At 49.6% G+C, this 16,527-nt stretch overlaps 1 protein-coding gene across 2 annotated transcripts in view; it reads left to right on the top strand.

Annotated features, from left to right (window-relative positions):
- The window catches only part of LOC144752931 (uncharacterized), an 828,149-nt gene that overhangs the window by 344,401 nt on the left and 467,221 nt on the right, over positions 1-16,527 (top strand). For both annotated transcript variants that reach the window (XM_078640746.1, XM_078640748.1), the window contains one exon: positions 1,467-1,637. The gene's annotated coding sequence lies outside the window, so the exon portion shown is untranslated. The remainder of the gene's footprint in view (positions 1-1,466; positions 1,638-16,527) is intronic.

Below are 16,527 nucleotides of genomic sequence, written 5' to 3'. Positions count from 1 at the left end.
CTAGTTACTACATACGCACTCACTGATTCCTACGTCTACCACACCTTCACTCATTCACCCATACAATCATTCATACATACAATCACTCATCTTAACAACACTATCATATGCAATCATACACATATACAGACACTCACAGTCTGCCACTCATCCATGGAGTTACTCACACACCTAGTCAGTCCTGTAAAGAATCAATGACACTTCCATTTTCTTGTCTATACAGTTAAACATAGAGCACCTTACATTTTCAAACATATACTAACACATACTTACCTTCTTATACAATCATTGATACAAGTACACATTGATCTGCACAGAGTCACACACCTCCCAGCCAGCCACACACACACTCAGTCTCCCATACAAATACTTGGACAATCAATCAGTAACCCCTATAGTTAATCATATAGCTACTGATCAACACATACAGCAGTTTACAGAACAACAGACATAATGATGCACAAATTAAGACAGTTTAGTCACTAACCCATGCACTCAGTGAGACACATTTAATCACTCACTCATACATTCAGTCATGCACCTACTAAATCCTTTGTCCAGACACTTATACTTCCACTCATTCTTCAATATGTAAGACACATTTTAACTTTACAGAAACATACAGTCACTGGATGTTGTCATCAGTGATGTCATCAGTGATGTCATTTGAGATGTCATCAGTGATGTCATCAGTGATGTCACTGACCATGTCATGAATGATGTAATATGTGACATCATCAGCAGTGGATTGCGGGTGCGCGATATATAGTTAGTGCAACTAACTATATATGGAATTTCAATGGTTTTGTGTGAGTAAAATAAGGTTTTTTAAATGCTAATTCCTAACGATATATGGTCTATAACCTATGGTTATTTCAGTGAATTTTCAAGGTTTTGTAAATGCTAATTCCTAACTATATATGGTCTATAACCTATGGTTTTTTCAGTGAATATATATATATATATAAAAAAGGAGCAGTACGACCTCATAGATTTAAACCAAGTGTTACACATACATTCATCTATTCCACCATTAGATTGAACATCAAGTCTGCAGAATAACTTGATCTGTTAACCACAGTGTGTGGCTGAATGTGAAGATTAACCAGTTTAAAGACTGGAAGAATTTGAATCCTTAACTCAGAGGTCAGTACACAAATGGGAATGGCATGAGTGATGCAGTGGAGTTGGTCACTGACTATAATATAACGGAGGGACCAGTTACCGAGTATAATAGATAATATATAGAAAATGTTATATAATGGGTAACGTGAGATATGTATAGGATGGAACCAGTGCCATAATGAAGAGATATACTAGCACCTGTGGAGAAACTTATGACCCAATATACACATCAATGTTACTAATCGACATAACTATATGCTGGATTGTTGACAGTAACGCTATATTAGGGTGTCAATATACAAACCTTAAGATGTATTGACTGATACTTTTCTAATATACAGAGAGGATACCGGTCTAATGAACCTGATGACCCCAAGCAAATCTATGTTGTCCTGATGAAGGTGTGACCACATCTGCGGGCTCCAACACCGAAACGCGTCAACGCATTTTTACTTTAATAGAATTCAAACAAAGCCCAGGAGACTCTAGATATATTGCATTTTGTAATACTGGTAAGTCTGCATGAATCTGTGTAAAGGCTATTGAATCTGATAATCTGTAGCAAGAATAGGTGCTCTATCTACAGTAGGGGGTTTCTTTTGTTTATTTACTTGTAATTTACTGTATGATTATCTCTGATGATTTATAGAATGTATTTTCTCTTTTTCTAATATGCTGTACAAGTGCAATTTTACTATGTTTTAAAAAAAAATTCTTTTTATATTATGAGATGTTTTATGCTAAATGCTTTCAGTAGAATCTAATTGACTCTATACTGAAATGTTAAGAAATATATTCTTTTTTTTGTTGAAATGTTATTAAAAGAAGAAAAATCAACATACAAGGCAAAGGGGAAAACAGTGTACATGGACATGTGTTCACAGAGGAGGACACCTAGGCACGATGTCATACAATAGATCAATGGTACATGTTGTGGGGAGGGGGGCCAGCGGGGAAACAAATTAAGAATAAGATAAAGGACACAATATAAGAAATGTCGGATCGGGGGACAGGGGGACTTCGGGGTTTTCCACGAATGGAGCCGTACATATATCTCCACGGTATGCGTTCCATTGGCTCCAGATGCTATTCCATTTTCTAGGTTTGCGCCGCGCCACATACACAGTCTTCTCTCTGAACATACACCAGTCCATATTCTCCTTCCATACCGATACCGTGGGCGGCCGCTGGGAACACCACAACTGCGCAACATCCCTTTTGGCAATCATATTCCCAAGGGTCGCCCACTGCGCCTGGGCCACACTATAATCATTCGGCTCCCACACATTCAACAGGCAGCATCTGGCTTTGGGCAGCAACACCACTCCAGTGACCCTACCCATCACGGCATGCACATTATTCCAGAACGTCACCACCTCCGGACACTCCCAAAGTATATGGAGGAAAGTTCCAAGCATCCCACAACCACGCTTACATAACCCGTCTGAGGAATAGCCCATACGAATCAAGTGCGGACCAGTGATATATACACAATGTAAGATTTTGAGCTGAACGAGTCGGAGACGGGCAGGAATCGCAACTTTTTTAGGCGGGGATAATGCGGCTTGCCAATCCTCGTCGTCCAGCTCCAACCCATCACCGGTCCAAACCTCCCTAAGACGCACCAGCAGATCCACCCGGGTGTTGATCAACTTTTTATATATCAGGGAAATGGTACTGTCGGGGACGTGGCCGTCGAGGACCCTATCTTCAAGGGGGGAGGATTCGGGGATGACAGTACCTGCAGGGAGATCCAAACATAAGGCATGGTGAATCTGTGCATACCGGAAGAATTCCCTGTCACTCAATTCATATTCTGTCTTTAGTGCTGCAAAGGTCTTGATTTTGCCCTTGGCCCAAAGATCGCCCACGCGGCTAATACCAATCATATCCCATTTTTCAAACCCTTTCGTTTTCCAGAGACATCCCAACCTTTCAGAAGCATACAACAGGGTCGCACGCGTCAATCGATCTCTCCATCCCACAGAAGCATTTGCAGCATGCCACACGCGTACAGCAATCTTGGTAGGTCCAGATAAATCCTTGCCCTCCGCCTTGGAGTAGAGCGCCCTTCTGTAGTCCCCGCCCGGTAGCAAATATTTATCCATCTCGAACGCCGGGTTAGGAGCAGGAGCGTATGTCGCATGATTGATCGCACTCAGCTGCGAGGCCCAATAGTAACGCCTAATATCCGGCAGCGCTATACCCCCGTCGTACCAGGGAAGAGTAAGTTTAGCGAGGGCAATACGCGAACGCCCATCCCAGATCAACCGTCTCTGCAGGCTCTCAACCTCTCGAAAGTAGCTCACCGGAATAATATCGAACGTATTCTGAAGCGCGTACAAAAACCGCGGCAGGGCCATCATTTTAAAAAGGGCTGCGCGCCCAAGCGGTGATAGAGGCAAGCTGCTCCAGCGCACACCATCAAGTCTCAATCTTTGAATGGGAGGGAGTAGATTACGTTCATAGCGAGCCACCGGGTCCAAAGATATAAAAATCCCCAAGTACTTAAAGCCCGTCGGAGAGACCCGAATGGGGCATCTGCGAGGCAAGGGAGGGGGACCGCCCAAGAGCACATATACACAGGATTTAGCCCAGTTGAACACAAGGCCCGAATTCTTCCCAAACGATGTAAGCACATCGAACAAAACATTCAGAGATTTTCGATGGGACGTAAGGTACAATAGGATATCATCCGCATAGAGCGAGACGCGATCCTCGAAGTCCAGGGATAACTGGATCCCCTTAAGCGAGGGCTCCCATCGCAACCAGGCAGCCAGCTGCTCAAGGGCAAGCGCGAAAAGCAGTGGTGACAATGGGCAGCCCTGTCGCATGCCCCTCCCGAGGACAAAAGACGCAGAGACTCGATCATTAACAACCACCTGCGCCAGTGGCTCCACATACAAAAGTTTCACTCAGCCGATGAACCCGGGGCCGAATCCGAATTTCACAAGAGCGGCCCAGAGATAAGGCCACTCTAGAGTATTGAAGGCCATCGTAGCATCCAAGGAAGCCAAGATGGTCGGCTCACAAAAAGACTCTGCCCTCGCGAGAACACCGTGCAAGCGCCGCAGGTTGAGCGCTGTGTTATGGTGCGGGATAAAACCGGACTGATCGGGATGGACCAAGTCGCAGATGACGTTCGTCAGGCGGTTAGCTAATAACTTAGCCAGAATTTTCGGTTCAGCGTTTAGAAGCGAGATTGGTCTGTAAGATGAACAGCGATCTCGTGGCTTCCTCTCCTTGTGAATCACTACGATATTAGCAAGACGTTGATCACGTGGAAGGGAGCCAGAGTTGCAGGACTCTAGAAACATATCACGAAGATACGGAGCCATTTTGTCCGGACACAATTTATACAGTTCAATGGGCAGACCATTAGGACCCATGGCCTTGCCAGAGCGCACTGAATGAATGGCGTTAGCCACCTCATCATCCGAAAGCACCGCGTCCATCAGGTCTCTATCAGCCTCAGACAGGCAGGGCAAAGTAATATCGCGGAGCAACAAATGAGAGTCGTCCTCCGGCCTGTCAGAGACCGGAGCATACACAATTCGGAAGTGCTCCGCAAAGCATTCAACAATTGCAGCCGGGTCAGTCACGCACACTCCGTCAAGGTTCTCAATCACAGGACCTACACGACTCGCCCTTTCTTTCTTGTCCAGCCACGCAATCAACTTACCCGCCTTATCCCCAACATCATACAGTCTGCCTTGCTGCTCCCTGCTCATGACCTTTGCGGCATCCGTAACCAGGGTCCTATAATCCAATTGTTTGAGGCTGAGGGAATGAAGGTTGGCACGGGACACGCCACGCTCCAAGTCACTCTCCAGCTCGGCTATCTCCGCCTCTAGACGGACCACCTCTTGATGCTTACTTTTCTTGGCGTTAGCGATCAGAGATAAAGCCTGCCCACGTATCACAGTCTTAAACGCCTCCCACAACGAAACAGCAGATGACACAGACCCCACATTTTCAACAAAATAATGATCGAGGGATTTCATCAACTCAGCACGGGTCTTGGGGTTGCGAAGAAACCAGGGGTTTATAGGGGCGACCCGTCCCTCATTACTCATAGTAGTATCCATGGTAAGCCATACAGGGGAGTGGTCTGATATGCCCCGGGCGAGGTGCCTCACCTCCCCGACGGAGGAGGACAGCGCCGCCAGCACCAGAATATAGTCGAGTCTGGACAGACTGCCATGGGCTCCAGAATGAAAGGTGTATTGCACCTGATCCGGGTGCAGCAACCTCCAACAGTCTACCAGACCCAGTGTCTCCAAGAACCCACTCAACCAGGATTGCAACTTGGGAAGATCCCTGGGGGGATAGCGATTTATGTTACCGGAGACAACCGAATTGAAGTCTCCGCCCATCACCAAGATGCCCTCAGGGAGCCCCAGTACTACACGCCCAAGATCCGCAAAAGTCGAGGTCTGTAGACCTGGCGGGATATGGACAGTAACAAATGAGACAGTCCTCCCCTCCCATCTACCAGTGAGAGCAGCATAGCGCCCCTGTCGTCAAGAATCACATCATCGATTGCCAAAGGGAGGGAGGACCTGACGAGGATACCCACACCCCTAGAACCAGAGGTGAAGCCAGAGTGTGCCACAAGACGATACCCTCGCCGATTCATGGCATGGCACGTGTTCCCAACCAGATGCGTTTCCTGCAACAACACAATATCGGGGGAGAGACGCCGCAATAATTGTAACACCACACCATGTTTTATCCTATCCCCCAAACCATTGACATTCCAACACATCAGTTTCAACCCACTAACCCCCATCCCAGAAAGAAGTGCAGAATCCGCCCCATAGTGAACACAATGACCTGATCATGAAGAAATACGATACGTTGCCTTGAAAGAAACTCACCAACACCCAAGAACCCCCAACCACCCCCCAATTAGAACCCCTAACAACACCCCCCCACCCTGCACCCCTGCGTTAGACTTAAAAGCCACCCCAACTTGCAGTGTGCCTGTCGCCCTATCATTAAACTAGTCTACAAAAAGAAACCCCTGAGGAGGAAAGAGTCCCACTCCCCCCGCCACCCTTGAGTATATAGCAATGGTACACAGTAATAGAAGAAGAATCGAACTCAGCCGTATAACACGTGACTGTTCAGAAATCAGGAATCATAATGTCACTCTTGTTCCGATACGCCGCCCACGGCTCCACCCGAATGCCCGGTTGAGTCAGTCTGTTTGGGAAGGGTATCCAGCCAGTCACTAACTCCGTCAGGACGATCAAAGAAGAAAGTCCGGTCTTCGTATTCGACACGCAGCCTGGTTGGAAATAGCATTGCATATTTCAGGCCCAAGTCTCTCAGCCTTCGCTTCACTCCCTGAAACCCCATCCTTTGTCTCTGAACAAGCTGCGTGAAGTCCGGGTAGAAACTCACCGTCGTGTTCTCGAATTTTACGGGGCCACTTGCTCTTGAGGCCTGCAGGATAGTGTCTCTGTCCCTAAAATTGAAGATCCTGGCGATGATAGGTCTCGGTGAGGCGCCCGATTTCGGTTTGCCGCCCGGCACTCGATGGGCACGCTCCACGGCAAAGAATTTACTCAGGCCGGTAGGGGCCAGGTGATTCAAGACGATGTCTTCCACAAGCAGATCAGTTGCCAAAGCACCAGAAGTTTCAGGGACCCCAATAAGGCGTATGTTGTTGCGCCGGGCCCTGTTTTCAAAATCCTCCAGTCGATGGGTCATGAGATCGTTGGAGGAGCGCAAGCGCCCAACTTCCGTCTGCAGGTCAGATACATCGGTCGTGAGGCTAGAAGTCTTCAGGTCTAGAGACTTGACCCTTTCATTGGTCTTTGACAAATCTGCTCTGATCAAAGTAACATCAACTACCACAGTATCAATTTTGAGAGCGAGAGCCTCATATTGCTGACCAATGGAAGCCTTCATGTTGGCAATGGCGCCCATGACATCCTGCAGAGTCAATTCGGTCAACGCAGTTGGGTCGTCAGTGGGGCCCTCCAAGGTTCGACTGGCGCCACCGGGGGACTCCTTGGGTTGGGTATAGCGATCCATGACATTGGTTTGAACCGGTCCCCCACGTAGAGGCGTTTAGTCTTCCGCTTCTCGTTGTCAGGCCTGGTAGTCATTTTGAATGGTGAGCCCCGAAGGGGCCCGCGAGACCTGGTGAAAATGGCCTCTCACCACCAGACCACTGAAAATCACGAAAGTGGGCAGAGGGGGCAAAAGCAGCAGCGCAGCCCAACACCCAAACCCTCACGACAGTTGGCGTATAATCAGGAAGCAGAGTTAGGCTGGACCCCGATGGGGGCGCGAGGCAATCACGCAAGCAGAGGAGACAGAGGCCCAGAAACGAAACCGAATGTCAACTCAGGGCAACAGGGGTAGCCCCTCAGGCCGTTGTTGTTCAACTACTCCCCGGCGTCTTGGTGAGCCAGCTCCCGGTGTCGCCGCAGGGCGGGCCTCAAAAACTCCGATCAACATATCTGCGGTTCCCGAAGTCCAAATGAAATTTTGAAAACAGCTAAGGTGTCAGCTGAGGTTCATCTTCAAGAACCCGTGGTCAAAGTCAGGATATCTTTCAGGATATATGCGGAGGGCAGCGAGGGACTCGAGAGCCCTGTGCTCACGCGGCCATCTCGGATGCGCGCGTAGCTCCTCCCCCAACAAATATATTCTTTAAAAAATAAAATTGTAAACGTTATAATCTAGTTTGTGACCAGTGATTTGTGCAATAGATTGAGTACGTGCGGTGAGTGAGTGAGATAGGAATACTGTAAGTTTGGTGTTAGTATTCCTACACACAAACCCTTCCAGGGATAGTCCTTTGACTTGGTAGTGTCGAAAGTACCCTGTTCCCTGGAACCTGTGGGGTCTTCTCTCATATTCTTTACACCGGCGTGAACAGCTAACGCCACCGGGGCCGGCAGGTGCCATCACGGGGTAGAGGTGAGATCGGCACCTGGACGCGGCGGAGGGCTCCCTCCCCCCCTCCCTCCCCCATGACCCGCCGGCAGGCTGGGGCAGCTGCCCGTTCAGGAGCGAAGCTGAGGCTCGCGTTAAGAGGGGCCCGAGTTGCTGGCCCACAGGCCGGAAGACCGCGCACGTGGAGGCAGCCCAGTTCAGGACGCTTGGGCTGGGGGACAGCACATACGCCCTGTCCTGAGGAACAAGAGTCTCCAGACAACGGGGACTGCCGTCCACCGATCCGCTCCCCCCCACACACCCCCCCACACCCCCCCCTCTACCGCAGTGGAGAGAAGGAGATTCTTGGGGGTACCGGACCTGGGAGCCGGGACGCCGGGAACCGACAAGATGGGCAAAAGGGAGGCCACCCCCAGACCGCCACGCCAGGGGACACTGGATCGTTGCGCTATGACACAGGCTTCCACGGAGGTTATCCCCTCGGCCCCACAGTTGGAAACAGAGCGCTTGTTGGGAGCAATACAAGCCTCCAGAGAGGATATACAGGCATCACGAGCGGCCCTAGAGGTCAAGATTGGCGAGGGGGCACAGAGGTCACATTGCTACGGCAAGACCTTCGCAACCTCATGGAGCGGGTGACCACGGCCGAGACACGACTGGGCGAGGCAGAGGACTCCATCACCACCCTCAGGAGGGATATGGCGGAGCTCCAGGCTACCCATCGACAGCTACAATGGAAAGTGGACGATTCGGAAAATAGGGCCCGCCGCAACAACCTCCGCTTTGTCGGATTTAGAGAAGGAATTGAGGGGGAAAACATGGCAGCGTTTCTACACTCTTGGATACAAAAAACCTTCTAGACGGCAAAGTTCTCCAACTGTTTCCTGATTGAGCAGGCGCACAGGGCGCTGCTGGCTAAACCACCGGAGGGGGTGCGACCGCGGCCAGTCATAGCACGATTCCTGAACTTCGCGGATCGAGACGTGATCCTGAAGGAAGCAAGGACACGGAGAGATTAGAATGGAAAATGCCCACATAATGATATTCCCGGACTTCAGCCAGGAAGTGCAAAAACAGAGACGCTCTTTTGATCTGGTGAAAGCAAAACTCAGGGAATTACATATCCAATACATGCTGCTCTTCCCAGTGAAACTGAAAGTACTCTACAAAGAAAAGACACATTTTTTTACACGCCCGGACGACGCATGGCAATGGCTGATGGAACACCCGCCATTCCGGAGAGCGGAAGACGGGCGGCAAGAAGAGGCACATCCGGAGCCCGGGGGGGTGTCGCAGTGGGAAATGCCGAAGTCACAGCGACGGAGGAGATCAAGGGGCGGACGACGGATCCAGACGACACCATATCCTCAACTCAACGCGACAGGCAGGCAAAGGAGGAACTCGGCCTCCCCCGCCAAAGGAGGCATGGCGGGGTCCAGATTTCGATGCTCTGAGAGGAAGGAACGATCAGAAGGGGAGGATGACACAGGGGGTCATTCCTCCGCGGACGACGAGTCGCTACACCCACTGGTAACAGCCATCCGTGAGATGGAGCAGGACACGACCAAGCAGACGGAGGGCTCCCAGGTTGATACGCAGGACTTGCATTCTTAAACTGGGACAGATTGGGGAGAGATATTCTCAGCTCATACCCGGACAGCACGCAAGTTATATTCACCCCACTATTTACTGTGCCTTCATATTACCAAGTAACACTTGTATGTAATATTGGTGGGACGGTTGTTTTCTATGTTTCATCTCTAGGTGGTTGAAGTGGTTTTTGGTGGGGAGGATAGCTGGGGAGGGTGACGGACCTTCCTTCGCCAGAAAGTCCTAGAGTAGTTTTTGGTGGCTGATGGGACTAGAAGGGGAGGGCGGTAGGGAGGGGGGGAGTTGGGTAGTTGCTTACGTTCTTGAGGGGGGGAGGGGGAAGTTTGTTTTAGCATGTCATGATGAGCATACACACACATGTCCTGATGACCCCCATTAAAGGACGCTGGATACTGATAGGTACCATCACACGATAGGATGACGGGTAGCCAGGAGAGGGACAGCAGATCCCGAGGGGGTCTTAAGGTACTGACCTGGAACGTAAACGGTCTGGGTTGCAAGATCAAGCGAGGACTGGTCAACAATTATGTGAAGAGATCGGGGGCGGATGTAATACTCTTCCAGGAAACACACCTACAGGTTACCAAATGTGCCTTCCTCGCTAGGGGGCAATATAGAGTCTTGGCACATGGTTTTCGACAGGCTATAGAGGGGTGGCAATCCTGATCAGAAAACATCCGCCTATGAAAATAGCGCAGACCTGGACGGACCCACAGGGGACATATGTGGGGGTGAGGGGACAGTGGAGACGGAAAGAGTACACGATTGTCTCCATTTATGCCACACCCAAACTACAGGCAGGTACACTTCGGGGAGTCACTGAAATTCTTCTTAACACAGCAGACACGATTCAAATCCTAGGGGGTGACTTTAACGTTGTGATGAACCCAGCGCTGGATAGGACGGGCGACCGTGACAGACCCCACAGTGCCACATCGCTAGCTAAATCAATGACTACTCTGGGCCTACTTGATGTCTGGAGATGGCTCCACCCGGAGACTAGAGCTTACTCCTTCTTTTCCGGAGCGCACAAGGTGTACTCGCGCTTGGACTATATATTTATGGCACGACAGACACTGCAGGTCTCCGACACCGCAGAGTACTGCGCACGAGGCATATCAGATCACTCACCACTGTTGTTAGAGGTGGGAGGGGGGGAAGAGGGTGGGGTCTGGGACAACCAGACTGTCCGCGTGGGACCTACAAAATACGGAGATTCTGAGAGGCCTCCGAGCGGACGTGAAGGTGTACCTGGCGGAGAATGTAGGGTCGGTGGACTCCCGGGTGGTCCTGTGGGAGGCACTCAAAACGGTGCTCCGAGATAGGGCCCAATGTAGACTTGCAGAGGATAGGAGAAAAGTTCAGGTCAAGGTCCAGGATATGGAAGGCCAAATACTGGCGCTAGAGAGAGAGCACCAGGCTACCAGATACCCAGGGACGCTTAGACGTCTCTCCAATTTAAAAACCCAATACAAACACCTGGTGATGGGTGAAGCTAAGACACAGGCCCTGGCGACTCTGCATCGCCTCTACGATGTGGGGTATAAATCCGGGAGGTGGCTAGTGTGGCTAAGCAGGAAGGAGAGGGATGAAAGATGGGTGGACACTCCTTGGCTGTCTTTGAGACCGGCGTTGCTGTTACTTACCAGGCTCACCTACTCACGCCTCGCGGTACCCGCTCCGCGGGTCCCGCTTCGTTTTGCCCGCCTGCCTGACGTTCCTGTTATCCCTGATTTTCAGCTGCTTGTGTGGGGCTGTGTGAGGCAGCAGGGCTGCGAGCGCGACCGGGGGACTCGCTTTCCCAGGAGTCCCGGTCAGTGGCCGAGTCACCTGGCCCCGCTCTCCCTGACCGCCCCGCCCCAGCCGCAGCAGGTGAAAAGAGACGAGGAACCTTTCTGTGTGGGACACTCCTTGGCTGTCTTTGAGACCGGCGTTGCTGTTACTTACCAGGCTCACCTACTATCGCCTCGCGGTACCCGCTCCGCGGGTCCCGCTTCGTTTTGCCCGCCTGCCTGACGTTCCTGTTATCCCTGGTTTTCAGCTGCTTGTGTGGGGCTGTGTGAGGCAGCAGGGCTGCGAGCGCGACCGGGGACTCGCTTTCCCAGGAGTCCCGGTCAGTGGCCGAGTCACCTGGCCCCGCTCTCCCTGACCGCCCCGCCCCACCCCGCCTTATTGGTTTCAGGATTATAAATTTGGTAGCCCTACGCTGCGCGGGAGCGCGCGGGAGCGCCCGGGGCTAAGCCCGGGCAAAGGGCGGGCCCTCTGTGCCCCTCCGTGGCCTGCAGTGCCTGGCCTGGCCATACCTCCATTCTCCCTTGCATCCTAGCTTCGCATTTTAATTGACTATTGACTCTATGCTTGTAGCTATTCGGACAATTGTTGTTGGGTATTCTATCTTCTGTGCAGTTTTATTTACTCGTTTTGTGCCTATTGTTAATTTGGGGTCATCTGTTAGTATTATTTCTTTTATTTTCTGTTGCCATTTGTCCTGTCAGAGATGTCCACTCGTAAAACTAGGAGCCAGAGAGCTGGCAACGACAAAACCAAAAAAGTAATTGGCACCCTAGATAATTTCATCTCTCGGACAAATTCTCTGATAGACCAGGGTATTTCTTTAATGGAAAGGAGGGTTTCACTGGATCTTGCTCAAGCGAAAAGGTCTTCATTGGGCAATATAGCACTGATACACTCCCCGCCCCAAGGTCTAATTAACCTTGTTCCTCCTGCTGGGGCGCCCATTAATGATTCTACTCCTGTCATCTGCTCATCAACAATACCCTCTAATGCACCCACTATGAGCATATTACCTTTTAACATCCCTCACCTACCCGTGATAGTTAATCATGGCGACACTGACTCCTCTCAGGCGGGTGGGTTAGATACTATCATGCCAGCTCCAAATGCCTCGAACTTAACAAATCCTCCAACCGATAACCCCGCCATAACTTCACAAGGGACCATGGGCTCTAACTCTGGGGGGGACAATTTGGGTGTGGCGATGGCTGATGATGGGACCTCTCAGGCTCCCATTATTCATCCCGAGTCTGACCCTTTAGATTCTACTCCTCACTTATTATCCCTAGGGGTTCCGGACGACATAACACACGATAGCAGCCTGGCCAGCATTTTGGATATTAGCGGAAGCAATGATTCATCAATTAATTCAGGGGATGGGCTTGACTCTCTAATGGACTCTATGTCTACCCTGTTAAAATCATTGCTCTCGCCTCTTGAGACTAGGCTCTCTAACATAGAACACCAACTTGCCACTATCCTTGCGCTCCAAGACCCTAGGTTGATTACCCCTGGCCCCTGTACTTCGGTGGTCTTACCGCCTGTTACTAATATTGGGACCGTCAACACAAATCCACCCATGGGGAGTATTCCGGTTCCCACAACCAGCTCATCCACCACTTCCCAGCCGGCATCCAACATAGTGAACAACATCAAACCCTCCACCTCCACATGCCCGAGTGCAGCTAATAGAAATGTACCAAGCGCAGCGATTAGAAAGGCACCTAATAACCCAGCTTCTATTACTCCCCAGACACAGCCCAGAAAAACCACCACGCAACGTAACATCAATCTACCACCTGATGCATGTCCGTATGTGGTCGTTCTGACAGGGATTCCCGAGCTACCTAAATCCACCTCTGAGCCCTTCTGGGCGATTAAAAATAAAATATGCCACTGGCTTGACAAAAATTACCCTCCACCACCTGGCCTAAATAAGAACATACTCATGGTTGAACGGGCCCCTTGGGTAGGTGGGAAGAAGAAAAGTATAAAGGGCGATTGTGTCGTTATCACGTTTGAGGACCCACGACTGGTAGAATTTATTTGTTCCTCTCCTCCATGTGATAACAAGTCGGTGGTATCAGCCAAACCCTTGTCTTTCTTCTATGCGCAAGAGGGCCACGAGGATGTTAGATGGAGTTGGTTGAGGCCGGTTAAGAAAGGTCTGGGGAGAGGTAGTAATAGGAACGCTTCATCCATCTATCAGAACCCCCAACAGTGGGGAATGGCTGCAGAGGAAGGATGGAACCTAGTCCATAGGAGGAGGGGGCACCAGTGGAAGGGTGATTCCCAGTTTAATGGAGAAGGATGGGGCCCACAGCTTAACTATCCCTTATTCCCTTGTTACAATCGCTTTAGTGGGCTGGAAGAGGTGGACTGACCATCACCTCAGTGTATTGAAGATCTCAATGGTAGTGGGGTACTTACTCCCGTAGATAGTGGTTCTATCGTTGTTACTAGGGAGGAAATACCCGATCAGGATAGAATTATTCCAGACCCCCTGACAGGGAATATTACTCCCGTAGATAGTGGTTCTATCGTTGCTATTAGGGAGGATATACACGATCATGATAGCATTATTCCAGACCCCCTGACAGGGGATATTGATATTCAGCCCCCCCCGGAAACACCCCCGCTGTCCCCTTCCCTTGTTAAAATCTTGTCCTGGAACATAGCGGGCTTAAAGAAAAACCTGCCCGATCCGGAATGGAATAAATTCTTAGAAGATTTCCATATCTGCATGTTCCAGGAAACCTGGTGTGTAGAGCCAGAACACAAGCATGGCTATTCTACATTCTTTGTTCCTGCAACACAGCTTCTGAGGGGGCGTCCATCGGGTGGACTACTTATTTGGATCAGGATAGATTTGAATTGTGAGGTTACTGTTAACTATATCCCCTCCAATGACATTCTCCACATAACTGTTAAAAGGCAGTCTGCCAGAAATGTTTTTGAACTTTTCTGTATTTATGCCAGGGGGCTCGCAGGGGGCCAATCTTCACCAATACTAGAGCTGCTAGACAATAGGCTTTCAGCCCTCCCCTCTAAATCCTCAGTACTAGTGGGAGGTGATTTTAATTGTACATTTGAGCCTCTTGATGAGGACGAATTCTTGGGCTCTTATAATAAACCAGGGAACCAGCTCATCCCATCCTTATCTCTGGCCCCAATTAAGAAGTGGTCGACTCGAGCCATACAGTTAAATGCCCTGGTGTCTGCCCATGACCTATGTGCCTTAAACGGCCGTACCACATCTGACCGTATGGGCGCTATGACCTTCAATCGAATAGGCTGCCCGTCACGGATTGACTACATCCTTTTGGATGTATGGTCATGGACAAAACTCGTTGATATGGAGGTCAGCCAGAGGATCGATAGTGACCACAACCCCCTCTGCATGGGTATGTTCTGGGGAGATAATATTGGTGAAGATGTCCCAAACGAGCTGATTACCAAAGAACTAGTCCCTTCTAACTGTAATCGCAGGATTAAATGGAATGCGGTTAGGTGTAACGAAGGGACACTCGAGAATATCAGGGTTCTAGTTTTGGCTGCCTCATCTGCCCTGGCATCTGTGAATCAAACCTCCCCCCAGTTCCAGGGGTCTGTGTTGGCAGCTAAGTATAAAGACCTAATAGGGGAGATTAGTATGTTTTTTTCCAAAAAAAACAAGGGATGCCCATCGGCTAAAATCTTGCAAAAAAAGGGGAACCCTTGGTATACTGTCGCCTGTAGAGAAAAAAGAAAAGCTATCTCCCTGGCTATAAAAAACAAGGATGTACCAGCAGCCAGATCAGCTAGAAACGACTATCGCACTAGTATTGCGAAAGCCAAAAAAGATTGGGAAGAGGAACACTGGCAGGCTTTAAAGGAAGCGGCTCATGGGAAAAATGCTAATGTATTTTGGAAATTGATAAACGCCCTTGACAGACGGGGTGCTGAGCCCATTACAAACCATATAATTGAGTCCCAATGGTACTCCCACTTCTCTAAATTATATGGCGTAGGCTCCTCGGAAGTTGTGTCGGCTCCTCCAATAATAGATACTGGTTGTTTGGCCCATCTAAACAGTGGCTTTACAGATGTATTGTTTACGCCCCGCGAGGTACAGGAGGCCATTCTCAAAATAACACCGGGTAAGGCACCTGGCCCGGACGGAATTCCGGGTGATTTATTGCTGCATAATCCATTGGTTTGGGCTGATTTTATTGTAAATATTATGAATCTTATCCAGTTGGGCCACCAAGTACCTGACTCATGGAAAGGTGCCGAAGTTGTCACCATTTTTAAAAAGGGTGAGAGAGAGGACCCTGCCAACTACAGACCAATTAGTTTAATTGATGTTATTCAAAAAGTAGTTGGTAGGGTCATTGTAAATAGGATCGAGGGCTGGCTCATGGAAGAAAATATCTTGTCCCACTTTCAGGCTGGATTCAGAAGTAATGTAGGAGCAATTGACCAGGTTTTTAGATTTTGTGCAGTTTTTTGGAAAACAGTGTCAATAGCCAGAGGGAGTCTCTACCTGGCGTTTATAGACTTAAAAACTGCTTTTGATGTGATACCCCGTGCCAAACTGTGGAATGTCCTATTGGATATGGGTTTCCCATCCTATTTGCTAAATTTTATTATCAAACTCCATAAGGGTACCTATGCTAGGATACGTTGGGGGACGCAGGGGCAACTCACTAAGAGTATACCTGTCAACAGAGGGGTGCGGCAAGGGTGCGTGATGGCTCCTACTTTGTTCTCCCTCTTTATAAACGGGGTGGTGAAACATCTGCAAGAGACACCGGCAGACGCCCCCGTTATAGCTGGGGAGAAAACGCCATCACTCCTCTTTGCTGACGACACCCTCCTGTTATCAAAAACTCCCACAGGTCTCCAAACCCTTCTTGACCAGTTTAGTGTTTTTTGTCAGGAACGGGGACTTACAATAAACACAACTAAAACTTAACTAATGGTTATGACCGCCAAGAGAAAATATAGGAATATCCACTTGACTTTGAATGGATCTCCGCTCGAGGTGGTCGATGAGTTTGATTACCTTGGTGTTAGGATTAATAACAACTTTAAATGGGA

Source organism: Lissotriton helveticus, chromosome 5_1 (assembly GCF_964261635.1).
Source record: "Lissotriton helveticus chromosome 5_1, aLisHel1.1, whole genome shotgun sequence".
NCBI classification, from domain to species: Eukaryota; Metazoa; Chordata; class Amphibia; order Caudata; family Salamandridae; genus Lissotriton; species Lissotriton helveticus.
The sequence above is the reverse complement of the archived record's forward strand: the minus strand, read 5'-3'. Positions and strand labels throughout refer to the sequence as shown.